The sequence below is a fragment of the Apus apus genome, chromosome Z (genome assembly GCF_020740795.1).
Source record: "Apus apus isolate bApuApu2 chromosome Z, bApuApu2.pri.cur, whole genome shotgun sequence".
Classification (NCBI taxonomy): Eukaryota; Metazoa; Chordata; class Aves; order Apodiformes; family Apodidae; genus Apus; species Apus apus.
This window is the reverse complement of record NC_067312.1, coordinates 64,671,428-64,690,393: the sequence shown is the minus strand read 5'-3', so window position 1 is coordinate 64,690,393 and position 18,966 is coordinate 64,671,428. Positions and strand designations below refer to the sequence as shown.

The 18,966-nt window shown below is 41.9% G+C and overlaps 1 protein-coding gene across 1 annotated transcript in view; it reads left to right on the top strand.

Annotated features, from left to right (window-relative positions):
* Positions 1–18,966, top strand: part of NRG1 (neuregulin 1) — a 283,515-nt gene that overhangs the window by 157,890 nt on the left and 106,659 nt on the right. The window lies entirely within an intron of this gene.

Sequence of the window (18,966 nt, the reverse complement as noted above, 5' to 3'; positions counted from 1 at the left end):
TTTCTGCCAGCAAGGTGAGAAGAGTTAATACTTTTGGCCTTCTTTTTGCTCTGATGCACAGTAGCTGCATAGGGAGGAATAATTCCTGGAGCAATTTAAAACAGTAATTTCTTTCTGTCCTGTTCTCAATTGCATCAATGTAAATTGGGTGTGGTACTATAAAGTCACTAAAATAAGGGAGAAGAGAGACCCGTATTGGATATTGCTGCCTATGCTGGGTAGAAAAGGTAGTACAAAGCAGGAGGGAGCCAATGTTTATTGCTAACAGATGTGAATATCTGCTCACACCACAGAGCAATGAGGGAAGTGATTCCACATACTTACTCTAAAGTTGCTCAAGGCTTTTCTTTTCTGAATTTCAGTGGGACATGTCCATTTCACATTCGTCACTGTCAATCTAGTAACAGCTACAGGAGTTAAAATAAACTGTTTCCTTCCACTTCTTAGACAATACAGATGTTTTAGAGAATAAGCCAGCACTGTCATTGTTGGCCAGACACTGTGAAAGACCTGAGAACAGCAGAGTGATTCAGTAGGATCTCTCCCCTGGGGTTTCACAAGTGAACAGACATGTCATCATAGAATCACAGGGGTTGGAAGGGACCTCTGAAGATCATTAAGTCAACCCCCCCTGCTGCAGCAGGAACACCTAGAGAAGATTACACAGGGATGCGTCCAGATGGGTCTTGAAAGTCTCCAGAGAAGGAGACTCCACATCTCTGGGCAGCCTGTTCCAGTGCTCTGTCATCCTCACAGTAAAGAAGTTTTTCTTCATGTTGAGGTGGAACTTCATGTGTTGTAACTTGGTGCCATTTCCCCTCATCCTATCACAGGGCACCATTGTGGACCTCTATTCTTAAATAAAGGAGACAGAAAAGGTGGTGGTGTGTTCCCAGTTTCACAGAAAGGGCTGGGTAGTGAGTTGGGGTGTAAGTAATCTGAGAGGTGTAAGTAATCTGAGAGATCAGGAGGAAATTCATGCTTTTTTGTCCTGTTTCATAATGCAAGACTTCGTTACACTGATTGCTAAAGATGCTCCTGGCTCCTTCTCTTATACCACAACCCTAGGATTGTTCCATATATATTTATTTTGTATTGTGTAAGGTTGAAACCTAATTTACAACTTTCATTTTACTTGGAGCTCTCAGTGATATGGTTTTTCCTGCTGAACAAAGTAAACAGACCAATAGCAATTGGAGCCCTGTGTGGTCACTCTACCAAGGACAGCAGAGGCCATTCTTCAGAACAGTTTGGGGATGGGAGACTGCAATGCTCTGAAACAAGTGCCTCATGACCCTGTGACTTTCTTCTGCTCAGGAGTTGCAGTTCAAAAAGTAAAACTGAATCTTCACCCTATGCTTTGGTTTTATGGGTTCAGCCAACTATGTGTTCAAGACTAGAGCATGAAAGTGTGGTGGTCTATTTTACTCTTCTAGGATTTGTTAAAGGAATCTTGGCTTCTCACTCTGACAGGCAAAAATATCACACATTTTGCAGCCTTCCTTTTATTTAGAAAAGTGGTCCCAAAACTTGCATTCTTGTTTATAAGTTACAACATACCTGGAAGGCCATTCAAAAGCAATCAGGTTTCCTGAGTTAAAATAGTCAGCAGTCCACACAGTCTCTTGGTGGAGGTACTCTGCAGGAACCTTTGTGTGGTGCAAAAGAAGAGAAGGGAACTGGTAGGATACAGGCTCTCCACAGTAACCACAGCTCCTGTTGCCTTGGAAGCCACCTACAGCACAGTACGGGTGTACATAGAATAATAGAATCAAATAATCATTTAGGTTTGAAAAGACCTTTAAGATAATAAAGTCTAACCTTTAACCCTGCTCTACCATGTTCACCTCTAAACCATATCCCAAAGCACCACATCTATACGACTTTTAAACACATCCAGGAATGGTGACTCAAACACCTCTCTGGGCAGCCTGTTCCAGTGCCTGACAACCCTTTCAGAGAATTTTTTTTTCCTAATGTCCAGCCTAAAGCTGCTCTCGTGTAGCTTTAGGCCATTCCCTCTTGTCCTATCACTATTTACTTGTGAGAAGAGACCAGCACCTACCTTTCAAGAATGTCCTTTCAGGTAGTTCTAGAGAGCAATAAGATCTCCCCTCAGCCTCCTTTTATTTAGACTAAATAGCCCCAGTTCCCTCAGCCTAACTGAACACACTGCTCAAGGTGGGGCCTCACAAATGCCAAGTACAGAGCAAGAATCGATTCCTTAGACCTGCTTGCAACACTATTTATAATACAAGCCAGGGTGCCTTAGGCCTTCTTGGCCACCTGCGCACACTGCTGGCTCATACTCAGCCGCCTGTCAATCAGCATCCCAGGTCCCAGGCAGCTTTCCAGCCACTCTGTGCCAAGCCTGTAGTGGTTCTTGCAGTCCAAGTGCAGGACCCCGTGCTTGGCCTTGTTGTAGCTCATGCAGTTTGCCTCAACCCATCGATCCAGTCTGTCTAAGTGCCTCTGGAGAGCCTCCCTACCCTCAAGCATATCAACACTCCCACCCAACTTGGTGTCGTCTGCAAACTTGCTGAGGGTGCATTCTGTCTCCTCATCAAGGACATTGATGTTAAACAGAAATGGCCCCATCACTGAGCCCTGGCTGCCAGCTGGATTTATCTCCATTCACCTCTACTCTCTGGGCCAGCCAGTGTTTTATCCAACAGAGAGCATGCCCATCCAAGCCATGAGCAGCCAGTTTTTTCATGAGAATGCTGAGGGAGACATTGTCAAAGGCTTTATGAAAGTCCAGGTAGACAACATCCACAGCCTTCCCCTCATCCACCAGATGGGTCATCTTGTCACACAAGGAGATGAGGTTCATCAGGCAGGACCTGCCTTTCATAAACCAATGCTGACTGGGCCTGATCACCTGGTCCTTCTGTATGTGATGCATAATGGTACTCAACATGATCTGGTCTGTGACCTTCCCTGGTACCAAGGTCAGACTGACAGGTCTGTAGTTTCCTGGATCCTTCTTTCAGCCTTTCTTGTAGATGGTACAGACCAGCAGTGTTGGGGCAACTTTGCTGGTGGACAGTAACAATTTGAAAACCTATACTCTGAGGGCTAAACTGCATCAAAAGCTGACCATTTGTAAGACATAGGAAATTAAGAAGTTGGACAAAGCCAGAACTGTGGGAGTATATTTCAGTCTGCTTGTCACAGACAGAAATGTTTGCGTAGTTGCACCTTGCAGCATTTCCTTCATGCCCTCCCCGGCCTCGGCTCGCGACACGTTGTTTATGCCGCCCACTAAGGGCACAAAAGCAAGTTCATTTTCTGCTCGTTTCTACTTTTCTTCCTCTCCTAAAGTGAACCCAGTCCTCCCCTGTATTCATTTATGCAGCATCTGACAGGAGTCCACTGTCAAAAACTATGAATTTTGTCTAAGAATCATACAAAACAGAATCAGTGCTTCAGGAAGACAGAAAGCTTGGACCTCCAATCACACAGTTTTTAAACAGCTGTTTCTTCTGCCTTCAGAACACTTATCCCAAATCTCTAAAAACTTCTACTTTTGTTGCTATGTGCAGCAATTGTTTAAAAGGTTATCTTGGTTTGTAACAAGTCCTTCGACTACTCAAATTGTCCTGTTGTCTGTTGTTTGGAGTTTTGGTTAAATTTCTTTATTTTATTTTTTAAAATTGTATTTATGCACAGGTACCTTACAGGAGTGTTCTTGTCTTTGATATGTGGCCAAAACTTGTAGAATCAAGAAAATGCAGGTGAAGAGTGACATTCTGTTCTGTCATCTTTCCTACTTTCTAAATTCCATGTGAATTGCAGTTCTTTAAGACACAATGTGACTTGGTGACCAGATATCTTGGAATATAGGGGAATATAGTACATAGAGAGTTTCTGCAGAAATTCAGTTCACTCTGTGTTGTTTGGCTTTTTTTTGTTCTGAATTTCACAGATGTTAATTTCTAATATTCTGTTTACAACAAAGAGACAAAGAAGACTACAGTATGATGGACAGTGCCATAGCACTGTAAGGATCAGAAAAAAAATGAGGGGACATTGCCTAGCCATTCATTGAACATGTGTTTAATTTCTTTCATCCTAAAAATGCTCTGCTGTTTTGTCATAAGACCTAAAGACACTGGTAGCAGCTCAGTGACTTCTGAAATGCAGCTATCTTTGAGTGAAAGTACAGAATTGTGTTAGGAGAGTCTAGTAACAAGGCAGAGTCACTTGGAGCAGGACAGGAAGAGGAGAATAGTGTCACCAATTGAGAAAGCTGATTCAGGTGGTGAAGGCAATTACTTAGGTTGCAGTTATGCTAGCCCAGCAGGACTCTCAACTCTTGCTCTTTGAATGTTAGTCTGACACGAGCAACTGGCGGCATTTGACTCATCTGTTCCACAGACTGAAAGGCTTCTTCTCCATGAAAGCCATATCCCCAATGTCTTGGTGGGACAGTGGGTCAGAGGAAGACACTATATCACCTCATGCATTTTGCTTTATTTATTTCAGTGGTTTTATTTTTCTGAATAATAATCTCTCGAAAAAACTCTTTGCTTTGTTCTAAAGACAGAGGGAACAAGTGCAGTCACATAACTGGTTCTTTTTAATGAAAAATGAGTTTAAGCCTCCTGGTTAGTGAAATCCTACTGAAAGAGAAGAGATGAAAGTGTGCTGATCCCCTGTTAAAATATGGCACATTAGGCAGTATTTTCCAGTTGCTTTCTCCACAGTGGACACTAGTTGCAGTGGGCAACGCAGTAGTAATTTCAGTACCCTTATAACAAACCCTGTTTCCTGTGTTGAAATTTCACATAGGGCAAACTCATGTGAATAGATAACATTTCCTAGAGACACAGCTTTCAACCTTTATGTGGTTCCTATTCTAAGGCTGGTTTGACATTAAATGTCTGCTTCCAAACCACTGAATCTTGCAGGGTTTTCTGTAGTTGCACTCTTGGTCCCCCAGCCTTGCTCTGAAGGAGAGCTAGATTAGGCAGCTCCACTGGGAAAACTGTACATGTAACACTTCTGGGATAACACCACTACTATACAGTCAGTTCTCTTCTGTGCTGAACTTTCTTGTTTTGTTTTGTTTTTTTTTCCTCAAGGAGGTCAGAGTGGTAAAAGGCAATGATGGATATAAGCAGTATTAAAATTGGAAGAAGCCACAAAGGAATAAATGCAACAGTTTATATAGCTTAAATACAGCTGCCAGAGTGGAAGGGTTTTAAGCACGTTGGCTTTTAGCTATCTGCATATTTGTGCATGTAAGAGTAAACCTATACGGCTAGCCTTTGCCTTAGCATTTGTTTGTGGTGCGGCAATAGTGTTTTATATATAAACATACATACATGTATAGGTTTATAAAAGTAAATATGTCTAAATGTGAAGCCAGTGGTTTGGATCTGTTTATTTCAGGCCGTGTTTTCCTAAGGTCATGGATTACACCATGAAAAGCACGACTAAATGTGCAGCAGTCTGCTCTGCTGGCATATGTGTCACAAAAGCTACTCTGAATGTTTCTGTTGCTTGTAGTATTTCTGAAGGAATTTCACAGGCTCGCTTTTCTCATAATTCAGCAAAAGGCATCAGTAGTTAATTTTTTTTAAACACTGAAAGTGTCTTTACTGATAATGCAGGGTGGCTGGCCAAAACCCACGTTGTCAGTTACTGCTTTAGCTGAGTCTCAGAGATGGGAGACTGCAAGCATCGTCCTTAGCTTTCCTCGGGCTCCCTGAGTATGTCAGGACCTCTGTTTCTGAGACCCTATAAGTTGTATGGGAATTTGGCCTCAAGGATCTGCTGGTAAGGCCTGGTTTCTTTGGGGGCTTTCCAGACTATCTAATCATGGCAAAACTTTTCCTAAAAAAGTTTTGGTTTATGCCTTTCTCACTTCTTCTTCCCAGTATGCTAAGTGATGTGTACTATTTGCCCACCCAATATCAAAATCAGCATCTTTCTGATTTGCCAGCATAGCCTATGCTGTATCGGAGGATGTGAGCTTGTAGCACAGTGCTGTGTCAATGGTCTGACCTTGGGATTTTGGTCACTGCGTCTTCCATAGAAAGAACTCCTGTTCCCTGCTGGCTAGTCCCTTTCTGGGTAGCAGTTATGAACATACATTGTAGTATTGGATCAGCCTTTTCAGGATCTTCGATTTTCCATGTAATTTTTGAGGTATCGTGGTAGTTCACACTGAATAAAGGTTCAAGACAGGTAACGGCGCTAGCTGGGCAGGGATCTGTGAACAACATGGAATATTTGACCTTGACAGAAGCACACATCTGTTTCAGGCACGCTGGCAAATCAAGATATGTCATTAACAATGTTGAAATCAAGGATGTTACTGTTATCTAGGGAAGTATAAAGGGACCCAAAGAGCTCAGAGGGAGTGTGAAAAAAGGATACTTACAAGAGACAAAAGTGATTAATGTGTGCATGGGTGCAGAGTAATATTTATGTTTTAACACAATAGGCAATTCCCAGCTTACCTCTACAGCCTAGAAATTCTGTGCATCTCCTTATTTTCCTCCCTTTTTTCAAAAAATACCTGACATATCCAAGAACAGACTTCCCTGAGGCACTCTGTTGTCATATCCCCAGGAGAGACTAGCAATCCAAGGTCCTTTGTGCTCCTCAGGAGGCCATTCTGTCCTGAGAAAGACATGTTTGCAGCCTACTTTCTTGTTTTTGGAGGGCAAGTTTCTGTTGTTCCAGCTTTGGTGGAAAAGGTCCAACAAAGAGGGAAGTCCCAAAGGGAATTTGGGTTTCAAAATCTGAATCACCACAGTGAGCCTGGAGGTTTGCTGGGCTCCCTTTGACAGAGAAGCATGTAAAGCTGGCTTTCTTAGGTGATGTGTTCTGGGCTTTCTACTCCACTTTCTCCCAGGGGAGGTCTTGGGCTGCATTGTCTGTAAACAGAGACATTCTGTGGCATAACAGGGCTCTGGGCCGTGAAAGGTTGTTTCAAGTTCATGGTCAGGCAGTGGAAGTTTTTGACAAAGCAGAAGCACAAAATTAATGAAATACAAAGAAGCCAAGAGACTGGGTACAATGCTTTGTATTCCGGCTGAGCTTCCAGTTCAGGCAGTTCTACTCAACCACAAAAGGCAGATGTTGTTATTTAGGGAGAAGGAACAAAGCTTCTTAGCAATACAGAAAGGGAAGATACTCCTCTGAGGTACCTGCCTAGGCATCTATCCTAGGCTCTTTTGATTCCTGAGCAGGAATCTGAGGAGTGCTATCACTTGAATACTTGGAAGTGCCTCAGCATTCAGTGAGAAGATGAGAGCAGAGAATAACACAGCAGTAGCTAAGAGAGAATCAGAAAATTACACTATTTTCATCAGAATGAATTGTGAGGTGTATGGCTTTGAATGCGTTGATTTGCTTAAGATTCATACTGTGATAAATTACCGTGTACTTCTTAAAAATGCAAACTTCATGACAGAAGGTATATTTCAAAAGCAGCACGTTGTATACATATATGTTATATTTCCATAGATGCATGGCTCTGAAAAGCCAGCGCTGTGTCCCCTCATTAGCTTCTCCACAAACACAGTGGCATACTACCACTGAAACTCAAAAAATAAAGCAGTTCCTACCCAGTAAATTAAAAGCAATACTCTTCTTTCACATTCCTATTCTAGCAGTATTCTAACAGTGCAATGGGAGCCCAGCTGAACCCTTGGGAAGAAATTACTATCCCATCCTTCATGTCCACAGCTCTTCTAAATTGCCTTTTGGTAACCTCTCCTAATTGGATATAAAGTGGGAAAGTTGTATCTCCTGTGACTTTCATTATCAAAATGTTCCCACAGGTTCCTAATGGTTTCTGCTGTTCACGGTGTTCTCACTCTGCACAGTGAGAGAAGGAAACACTGTAGTCACTGCAGCAATTAAATGCAGCTTTTTACCATGTGATCTTCCTTCTAGATGTACATCTTCCTAAATATTTAAGAGTTGTCAGCTAGTGAGTAATTTTGAGTTGCATCCACAGTAGCATAGAAATGCATGGCAAGAATCACAGAACACCCACTCCATTTTTTTTAAAAGAAAGTTATGTCTTGCATTAATTGTCCTTCATGAATCGTGTCTGATGGATGTCAGTATTTTCTTTAAGTGAATATATAAATCTCCTGCAGTTCTTCACAAGATTTTCTTTCCTGACTGTTCACACTTCACGCCAGTCATTTCAACTTCATTATGGGTATACAGAGCTCACAGTTTATTTTTTAGTTTATTTTAATCAAAATATCCAGCTATCTGAGATCTTTTGGAAAAATTATTCCAAATTTTCCATTCTACAGGGGTATGCTTTTTACAAGGGAGGAAACTTTTCACAGCCCTCCAATTTCCAAACTGCATCATGCAAGCTAAAATAGCATGTGGCATTTCTAATGGATGATCATAAAGGCTAAGCCTAGGGTGGTAAGTGGAGTGAGCTGAGGAGTGAGCTGGAGTGCTAGAGCAGTGCTAGCCCATTTCTTCATTAACATGCTTTCTTTTCAAGGCAACTAAGCACAATATGAAGGATTAAGTGCATTGAGACCTCTTCCAGGAGGCAGAATTGCTCTCTGGCTATACCACCCTGGCTTCCTTCACTCTAAACTGTCCTCCCACATCATCCGAACAGACATGGCAACTCTCAAACACTCGCAGGTGCCTTTACACCATACCAGAGGGAATTAGTCATCATGCTATATTCATGCCATTAAAACACTACCTAGGTGGCCTAAGATGCAACCTTCTCACGGTGGACTCACTGGCAACTGTAAAAAGCAGAGGTGAATTATTCCTAATGAAGGACATGAGCCGTGGTGAAGTGTTGTGTGACATAAATGTAGCCCAGCCACAACACTTGTTCTTCAGCTGAGATGATTTGTCCCTTTTGCCACTGAGCAGTGTTGGCATACCCGAGCAGTGAAGCTACCTATCCCACCCCAGCCTTCCCAACTGTGCTGTACCTGCGGGACACAGAGCAGCTGGTGTTACACTACAGCCCTCCTGAGTTTAGCAACCACAGCCACTGCTCTTGAATAGAGATGAGATACCACCTGCTACACTCCCATCCCAAGCCAGCAGAGGAGACAACTGTTTTTCCAGCCCTCAGCATTCATTATTTTAATTTGTTCATTTGTTTGTGTTTTGTACATTCAGCACAGAGAAGTTCCTTGCTCTAGGGCTATAAATGTTCAGAATTTATGTTGAGTCAGGGAGGATTTGACTGGACACAGCTCTGCTGCCTGAGGCTTTTACAAACATGGAGCTTATAATAAAGTTTATATACAGGGTGGTAATAGCCCTTCAGAAGTTAATACAGTCATTATTTTTCTGAGGTTTGCGAAGTGGAATCTGAACTTTATTACTGATATTTTTTTCTGGTAATATTCACAATTATCTGAAACATGATTCTTAATAACAGAGGCAAGTGTCTGGCAGATATTTAGATGAGCTTTCCAAAATGTCAGCAGGTTTGTGGATGAGTATTACTGCAGTGGTTAGTTTTTAAAATAAAAAGATAACCATAGTCCAGGGGAGAAATATGATGGCATTTTTTCAATAACATCTGTTTTGCAGGCAGACATCCAGCTGTGAAAACTCCAGCTACCTACGTTGTAGAAAGATGCCCGTTAGATCTGCTGCTGCAAATGGTGGCATGAAATGTCAGTGGTGGAATTTTTTTCCTAGGATTCTCAAATTAGAAGGGAGCTAACCACATGATGTTTTTATTTTTTTTTAAATGTCTGTGTTTTAAAATACAGTAACTGAGGATGTTCTTTCAGTTGTAGCTAAAATTCTGTTACATGCTTTTAAGCACTGGCGTCCAATGCTTTGTGGCATTAGTTCAACAGTTTAGTTGTTGTTCTGAGAGAACAGTCGGTTTAAAAGTCTGATACTTTTACCTGATTATATGCCACCCTAGCTGTTTTTTTCCATTCTAAGAACGTCCAAAACTAGCATTGATTGTTTTAAATTCCTTAACATTTTATTTATTTAAAGCAATGCAAATGTGGAGTGATTCCACTGACTCCATGAACACTCAGTGAAACAGGATTGGAGTGTCTAATCTTGCACTATACTTTTTATACTGTTAGTGTTACTTTCATTATTTCCCTGGAATGGCTCTTTCCTTTCATTTCCCACTGGGGAAATCTTTGGCTTAAAACAAGCTGCAGGCTATGCATAGTTCTCAAATATTTTAATGATGTACACAAAACCTATTAGCTGCCACAATGGCAACTAATACTTGACAGACAGTAGGGTAGCAGTTGTCATGGATCCTGTGAGAGGCCCTAAGAATCTTAAAACAGTAGTTTTACAGGATGGATGAGGAATTGGCTGGAGCAGCAATGCAGCTCATTCAAGTGCATGTCTGTTTGTCATGATGCAGAACTGATAGTTCAGCTCTCTGGTGCAGTCAGCTCTGAATCAGGTGCTATCCCTGGTTCCTAGACAAGCTAAGTCTGCAAAGTAGATGCTTGTAACTCCTTTATATATGTGTTACTTTGGAGGGAGAAGGAGTTTAAGATAGATCCAGGAAAGGAATTCTGTGAGTATGGATTCTGTATTCTGTATTTTTTGGGGTAGACTAGTGGTTGAGCCAATGTAGATGCAATCTCTATGGGCAGCAGATAAATCCCAAGCTTCACAGGAGGTAACACAAGTCTGAAACCCTCTCCATTGGTGTTCAGCCAGCACATTTGGTGTGTGCATTGGTGAAATGCCTTCCTGGAAGCAGGGGATTAGTAATGGCTTAGGGACTGTTTACCTTAACCTGTCCAGTTGCATGTTTCTATCAGATGCAGAGGATTCTGACCATCTTCCCCACAACATCTGTATCCTGCACCAGGTGCATGACTGACCTCTCATGTTGGCAATGCCTTGAGTGAATTACACTGTAGAGGACAGGAGCTAAATGCCAGCACCTTACTAATTCTTCCAGCCAAATGGACACCTGGAGAGCTAATGTATTTTTGTACTTACTGCCTGACTTATGTGTAGAAAATATGCAGTAAAACTCCAGATAATTGGATGTGGATTGCATTTGCAATTATATGTTCACTGGGTAATACGCATGCATCAGAGATCTAATATTCACCCCAGCAAGAGAGCACAGTTTATAGGCAGGCTGAGCAAATGGAGCTTTTCAATTTAAATGTGCAAATGAATTTTATGCACACGTGGGCACTATTACCAGATGGCCAGTAAGAAATGCTGGGTACAGACAAGGAGTTCTTTCCTTTTAATTTGGTAAGAACCTGTTCTTCTGGATGATGTTTCATCCTAAGGAATGGCTTTTATTATCTGTTATATATGAGATTGCCATTCACAACAACCCAAAAACACCATGTGTGAAGTACTGGATGGAGAATTTTCTCTGGGTGGAGAAAAATAATTTAAAAGAGTGAGCCAAATATACTAACTATTACCAAATTTGTAGAACAAGGGGCAGAGCAGGTAGCACTCGTAGAAACACATTAGCTATAGTTGATGAATTGGCACAGGGTTGATGAAAAATTTGAAACTTCCTTAAGGAAAAAAAGAGGGTTTTTTAAAAGCTGTTTAAGAAGAAATGGTTGTCAGCTAACTCTTCAGAATGGGAGGTGAGCAGAGAATTTGTTATCACCTGCTTAGACCTGATGTGCCCTAGTTGGTAGAACACAGGGAAGGCTAGTCTTGAGCAGAAAGGAGAGGACAGCATGTGTAAATGAGCTTGGCATTTCTGTTGAGCCTATGTCTCAACCAGTTCTTACTACTTATTTCTTAAATTCTGCCATATTCTTGGCATCTCCCTTTTTGTTATCACAGGAAATTGTCAGTGTAACAAAGTACATGGCAGCATTTATAAGAAACTCTGACTAATAAGGGTCCAGTGAGTCTTTAAGGAGCGCTACATACTTTTCTGATCTCTGAGGGCTGTTTCTGCCTCAGCCCTAGTCATGATCATGCCTTGGCCTTCAGTAGCTCTGCAGAAGGTAGTCATTCCAATTAATTATCAGCACAATCTCTGCACACAGTACCACCTGTCAAAACTGAAATATCACCTGCTCTTCAATAAGACTCCCAGCTGTCACCCAAACAAACTGACCTGGTGAGAAGCAGTCATGCTGCTGTACCTCCCCTACCTGGAAGAGAAGAAAGGGAAGCTGACCTTCTGGAAAAACAGCATTTGCCACAGGGCAGAATTTCTGCCACCAGCCCATGCTCACAGATGATGGGGAGGCAGACCAGCCAGAGACTCACAGCAGCAGGCAGGCTGGCTAGCCCCAGTGCCTGCCAAGCCCCATGTCCTGTCTCAAGCAGCAGTGGTGCCCCAGGGACTGGTGGGGGAAAGACGCAACAGAAAGATGATGCCTCTGCTAAATGAGTTTCCTTCTAAGCCATGACCATGAGAGGTAACTCAGCCTTCCTGACTCCTGTTTTTCCTCTTGTTAGATCTGCAGGGAGTCTTGTCTCTTCTGTAATCTTGTTTGTTTGTTGGCTTAAGCTCCCTCCCATTCTTCCATAGCAACCACCACCGTGTTATGTCTTGGATCAGGTTCCTCCCTGTAAGGCCACCAGTGCCCTGTGACTTCAAAAGGGGCCTTCTCCCACCTTATAGACTCAGGGCAGACAGGGACGACAGATGATTAAACCCTAAACCAGTAAGTGGAGTATAATCGTCTCTTGCTCTCCTGCCTCTCTTCATCTCTTATCTACATCAACTAGAAACAATTACAGCAGCAAGCCACATAATCAAATATTGTGGCTGGAGTCACATACCATTTCAGACACTTTGGGTAGTGTCACACATTATTTGATATGGGAAGTGTAGAACAACAGAATATGTCAGTGCTTTACTGATTACTGTCTCTAACTGTTGGCAAGGCCAGAAACAGGGAGGAAGGTGCAAACATAGTCTTAATAAAAAATCATCTTTGCCTGCTTGTGATTAACGATCAACTTATACACTAAAGAATGAGGCTTACTAGCCCTTGCATAAGTTAGTGCAGCAAGGGAATGCTTGTTCCTATTTTTCATGTAACTATTAAATCTTTTATCAACATTTCCTTAGGAATTTGACCTGAAGGGAACCTAAGCAAGTAAGTGTTTCTCAATGGCAGATAAGATTTTTTTTTCCCTTTTCTGTTTCCATATGGGGGGAAAAAAAAAAAGTGTCTATTCCCCATACAAGAAAACCTAAACATAAAGGGCTGTAATATCACCTTGGCAGGCTGGAGAGGCATAACTTGGCATGCTTCTCACAGCCCACAGAAGTCCCTCGCTTACCTCAGGAGATGGAGGGAAACATTCTGACTGGCAGGATGTTCACTACACTGGAGATGTAAGAGCATAAACTGGGAGACATTGGGGGTCTCATTTTGCAGCTCTTGCGAAGTGCTGAGAAGGATGCGTGTGTTAGTATTTTCAAGACTTCTAACTGACCTTAAGACTGGCCACAGTTTGACCTGATTATGGCTTATTTGTCCCAGAGTACATACAATTAATATGTATCACCCACGATTAATATGTGGGTGAACATACAAGGAAAACAATGTCTTCAGCAGAGAACCAGCACAAAGCTTCTGTCACTGACTCTCGCCTTTGCCCTGTCATTTCACCCACTGTTATTAGAAATTCATCAAATATGTCTGGAGAATTTGCATGCTTAGCCTGCTTTGGAAAGAGAGGATTGTCTAGCTGTGAAAGGAGATTATGCAGCAATTTCCTCCTCAGCACAGCAAGGCAATGAATCTGACTCTTCATTATAGAGGAAGGATGAGTAAGAACAGTTGCATTTCCTGTGCAGTGAGAGCAACATGAGCCGTGCTGCAGGTTCCTTTGGGAATTTCTGTGATCATGTCAGTTTCAGACATGATGCATAATGTACTGTGAGAAAATGTATATGTTCAAATAGGAATGCTTGTGGGAAAGGGAAAAGGGATTGATCCATTAAATGATGTGTTTGATCTCAGCTAGAAAGACAGCTGTACAAAAGAAGACAGGCTTGAAGTTAGTTGCTTGAGTTAGTAACTCATGCATTAATTACTGACAGCAGCAATGCACTTCTGGGATGACTGTAGTTTTCAATAGATATTCACATATTCTCTCATCACTCATGAAAGTATTTATCTCCACTTATGAAAATATTTGTCGTATTTTTCTTAGGTGAGAGGCTGTAAAGAAATCTTGCTGTTACTTGCATTTGCTAAGTAAATTAAGGAGAGAGGTCCCACAAAGCACCTGCATATCTCAACATGTGTTTTCACACTCCTTCTCTGGGTGCTGTTGGTCAGGCATGAAACACTCCCTGATTGTTTCCCAGAGCCTCTAAGAAGCACACAATTCTGCTTACATTTTTCCAGATCCTTTACTTGAGGGAGGTTATACATTTACGGATGCAGAAGTATATCACAGGGACAACAATCACAGGGACACATACTTAAGTGCTCGAGAAAGACAGACAGTCCAGCAATTGGATGTTAGCAAGACACTGATCAAAGGAGATATTTTCCAGAGCACACCCTTTAGGAAGAGTATGAATGTGAGTTGTAGGCTGGGAATCCCAGATCAACACTTGGCTCCTCAGGGAATAACCCATGGACCCTGAACGGTTGTGTGTGGGCACCGTAGTGAATGCCCAGAGAGACTTAGGTGCCTCAAAACTGAAAATATTTCCTATGAGGATTGGTCCAAACAATTACCAAAGATTGTTCCACACTTGTACTGAGGGTGTAAAGCAAAGCAGACAGCCAGCATGTTGGAGATGTCTAAGATGGAGCAGGGTAAGTTGTCTCCAGTTCTGCCCATCTCCTTGGTTCTCAACACTTCCCCAGAGGTATAAGAAGGTATTGAAAAATCAAATACATTAACCTACTGTTTGCATGTGAGGAGATAGTTTTCTCCATGTCTTCCCTTTATCCACAAAATCTTAGAAAAAAGTTTCAGTGTCATTTGTCATTTTTGCAAAGCTGGAGACTTACTTCAGCAAGAGGAACTTGCGTGTTCTGCTGAAAACAACCTGAAGTGCCAGCATTGAAAATGGGCTTGTGGGAGAGAAGTAAAACTCCCAAGGGATGCAACAGAGGTAGCCATGTCAGGTTATTTTAAAATAAAACCAAAAAGCTGCTATTAATATCTTGGGTGACGTCTACTATGGTAAAAGGATTTGAAGAGAAGTCCTGGTTCATCCAGCACCATCTAGGGTAACGAACGGGAGAGAGCCTTGAGTTATGAGCAGATACAGGTGTGAGAAGAGAACTGAGCTGTCTAAGGCCACAGGGCTGAGTGTGCCTATATACCAAGTTAGGCCCATTTTATGGGCCTAGGCACATTTTTTTTTTTAACTAGTGCACTTCCCCCCCCCCCCCCCCAATAAAGTAAATGCATTGACTTCACATACCTTATTAAAAGAATACTCGTTTGGCTGGTGGCTGTAGAGGAATAATTCCTCTTATTGCTCAATAAATCAAGTTACTGTCATTTTAAACACTAGCTGAATTTCTGATGAGCACATGGAAGAGTTAACTCTACCACTGCCATGTTCCCACAGCACTAAAATGACAGCAAATTTGGGGAACACAAGTTTTATCCTCTCATGTAGCATAAATTTGAAGCATAAGCAAAATCCTCATAAAAATAGGCACAATCTGTAAAAATCTGTCTCTTGCTTGCAAATTACACAAGTAAACTGTGGATTACTAAAATGCAAATAAAATATATGCAGGAAAGCAGAGCAGTGTATTTTTCAAATACATTTTTTAAATTTTAAAATAAAACTTCTTAAAATGTTAAACAGTTTTTTATTTCAGTTAACACAGCTTTTCTTATGTACAATAATAATCAGGTTATCCTGAGCTGGAAGGGGGCGTTGACTTAATTTGAAGTGGTGGGTTCCTTCTCTGAAAGGTTTTTTTGTTGCTTTAGCAAGTGAAAGCCTTTCTTTGCTAATAGGATTAGCCCGAATAATAACCAAACGATTTCTCTGTGTCATCTGAGTATAGTTTCCCACAGCGATATTAAAAAGCCTGTCTGCAGTTGGGAAATAGTCAATGGCCATGAGCAGCTTAAAAGGTTATAGTTAACTGCTGCAACTCAAACCAGAGAAAGTCATCTTCAAAGGGAAGACCACAGTGGTTTTTACCCTAAACCCCATCATGCCCAACTAACTGGTGGGAAGAAGAAACAGTAGCTCATGGTGGGCAAGAAGCTGTTATGAAGGGCTCACAGTCAGCAGGGTGAAGTGAGGGGCCACAGCTTTGAATGGCAGGTGTTGTCACAACCTGCTTGCAGTTCTAGTTCAGTAGTGTACATCATCTGGCACAACACAGCCTTAATGATGCATGTGGCAAACTTCATCCTTTTGGTTCTGGCTGCAGACCAGGGTCCTCCCCTCTGGCCTATTAGGAAGGAAGTCCCCTTGCATTTCTTTGGTGTATGCCTGAAATCTGTCAGACGCTTCAGCCATGTGTGGGAGAAACTTCTGACTCTTCAGCTTTAGGACAGCTCCTTGCTGCTTTTTCATATTTTTACATTTTAGGTATTATGAAAGAGCTACAAATTTTATACAAAAAAAAAGGAACCCTTTGAGGAGGGCAAATAGCAAAATGTGGCTCAGATTGAGACTGCACAAAGGCATTCTGCAAGGGGAGCAGGTCTGAATTAATTTCTTTGACTTTAATCTGTGTATCTAATACATAACTTTGTTACTCACTTAAGTCATACCATATTTTTTCCACTGTTCTAAGTCTTCATTTCAGGGGTTCTCATTATCTATCTGTATTTGTGTGCAGAGCACTATGTTGTCCAGGATTACTGGAAAATGAAATCTGAAAGGCATTTCTTCAGCATGTGTGTGCAGATACCAACTTGACAGATACATGTCTGTAATGATAGATCATTGTTAAGTGTGCCAGGAAATGAGCACTTCTGGCCTGACTTGGCTTATATTCCTTGAAATCACAGGACATGTGTGGGGAATTTTTCCAGCTTGCTGTGAACTCCGTTGTTTCAATGGGAAAAGGGCTTGGTAAATACCTTTATTTGGGGTGCTTTGTCTCATTCTGCTGTCTGTACCTGTTTCCTCTCTGCCTATCCTCTTGAGACTTCTGACTTGCGTAATTGCTTTTGAACATAATCACATTTGTGGATCAAAGAAAATGCACAACCTTATTGTCACACGTTAATTGTTCCTGGAATAATTCCTACAGTTTGTCCACAGTTGCCTGTCTCAGTGATAGATTCAGACCCATCATTCCTCCCAACTTCTGTGGTTTTCCAAATAGCTGGTATTATTTAGCGACTTCAGTTAGCACTCTTGGAAACTCTCTCATTACCTAATGCACCAGTGTGCTGACTGTTGCCAGTAGCTACACCTTACCTCTACACCGGTAAGCAGTAAACCTGACCTCTATGTCTGCTGTGGCCACATTAATAATGCATTGTTTCCTGTAATTACATACATGCACAGATTTTTTCTAAGAAGAAGAAATGAGATGAAGGTGGAGGGTAGGAGGTGGTAGAAATAGTTACAACTAATTATTAATGCTGACTAGGCCTCAGCTGCATAGGTTTTTAATTAGCCTCTGTATAATCCTAATAGTCACTGTTGGGATGATACTAGCACTTCTTAAGCAGGCTAGTTTAAAAGGGGAACTGTATTTTCTGCCCACACCTGCACTCTGTAGTATTGTTGGCACATACTCAGCAACATAGGCCAAAACTTCATCCTGCTTTATTTTTCAGGTGACTGGTTAAATTTGAATCCTTCTGTGTCCTTCAAGGCAGCCTCAAAGTGTGATTTCTCTGCACCTGAGCAGGGCTGCTTTCCTGATGAAGCCATGAAGTGATACCTAACGAAGGAAAATAATGTAATATACAGAATTTCACATAACTTTCAAATGCTATTAACAGACCTCCAAAGAGTCATTTCAAATTGTTCAGTAAGGCAAGAGCACTGTCTTTGCTCTTTGGGGCAAAAGGAGTTCAAAATTCAAGGCACCCTGCCTCTTCCTTCCTTGGCTGTGTTTCAGGATTTTGGAATAAGGAGAATCAGTGTTATGCCCATGAGTATGTTTGTCAGCCTGGTCTGCCCTGTGGGAGCTCAGACATTGCCCTGTGGACCTTGTGTCTTTAAAATCAGATCTATTTTGGTCACATCCTTGTTTTCTCCTCTAGCACATGCGAAGTTGTTAAAATCCATCTCCTTTATTGAAAACCCTGAAGGAAGGACACAGGGTTTAGTGTGAAATTAGAAACATGGAGAAGATTTTTTGCACTTTGGCAGCTTTCTATTTAATTGGAGTTAAGCAGCAGTTAAGTGGTATGCAGGGAAAATTTGAGCAGGAGCAAGGCATCCCTTAACTGAAAGCAGGTGTTAGGTCTTCACTATGGCTATGGCCGAGCAGGCTGAAATCTTGCCCACCTGGCAAGAAATCTTGCGCCATCTTTGCAGCAGTCAGTGTCTGAAAGCATGGCAGAATTTTATAGGGTCTAGCTTCAAACTATGGCCCTGATGAAAAAGGGATTTAAAGACACAATCCATTCACCTTGTCTGTGTGTGTACAAGCCAAAGTCCCTACGTGCCTCTTTCTCCTTCTTGCAGCCTGTAGGTGCTTGTTTCCCCTCCCTGCCATCATGGCCACCCTTCCCACGCCAGGCATAGCATACCTACCGTGGTGTACATGAGGACAGCTCTACTTTATTTTACTTTTTCTCTGGGTGGTAATTCGGATGAGGTTGGTTGGAAACATAGGATACAGGGTGACCTCAGTCCTGCCTGTCTTGCCCACCCTTTCAAATACTGTCTCAGAGTAAATTAATTTATTCCTTAGGTAGCCTCAAGAAAAAAAACAAAAAGACAGTCTGTCCCCACCACTTCCTTTTTGTAGTCCCATTGCCCCTCCACAGCCTCTATGGTGAAACACAGGCAGACATAAGACACTCCCAGTGGACATGACCTGCAGTTTGAATACAGGAAATGCTTCAGGAATAACACAAACATCA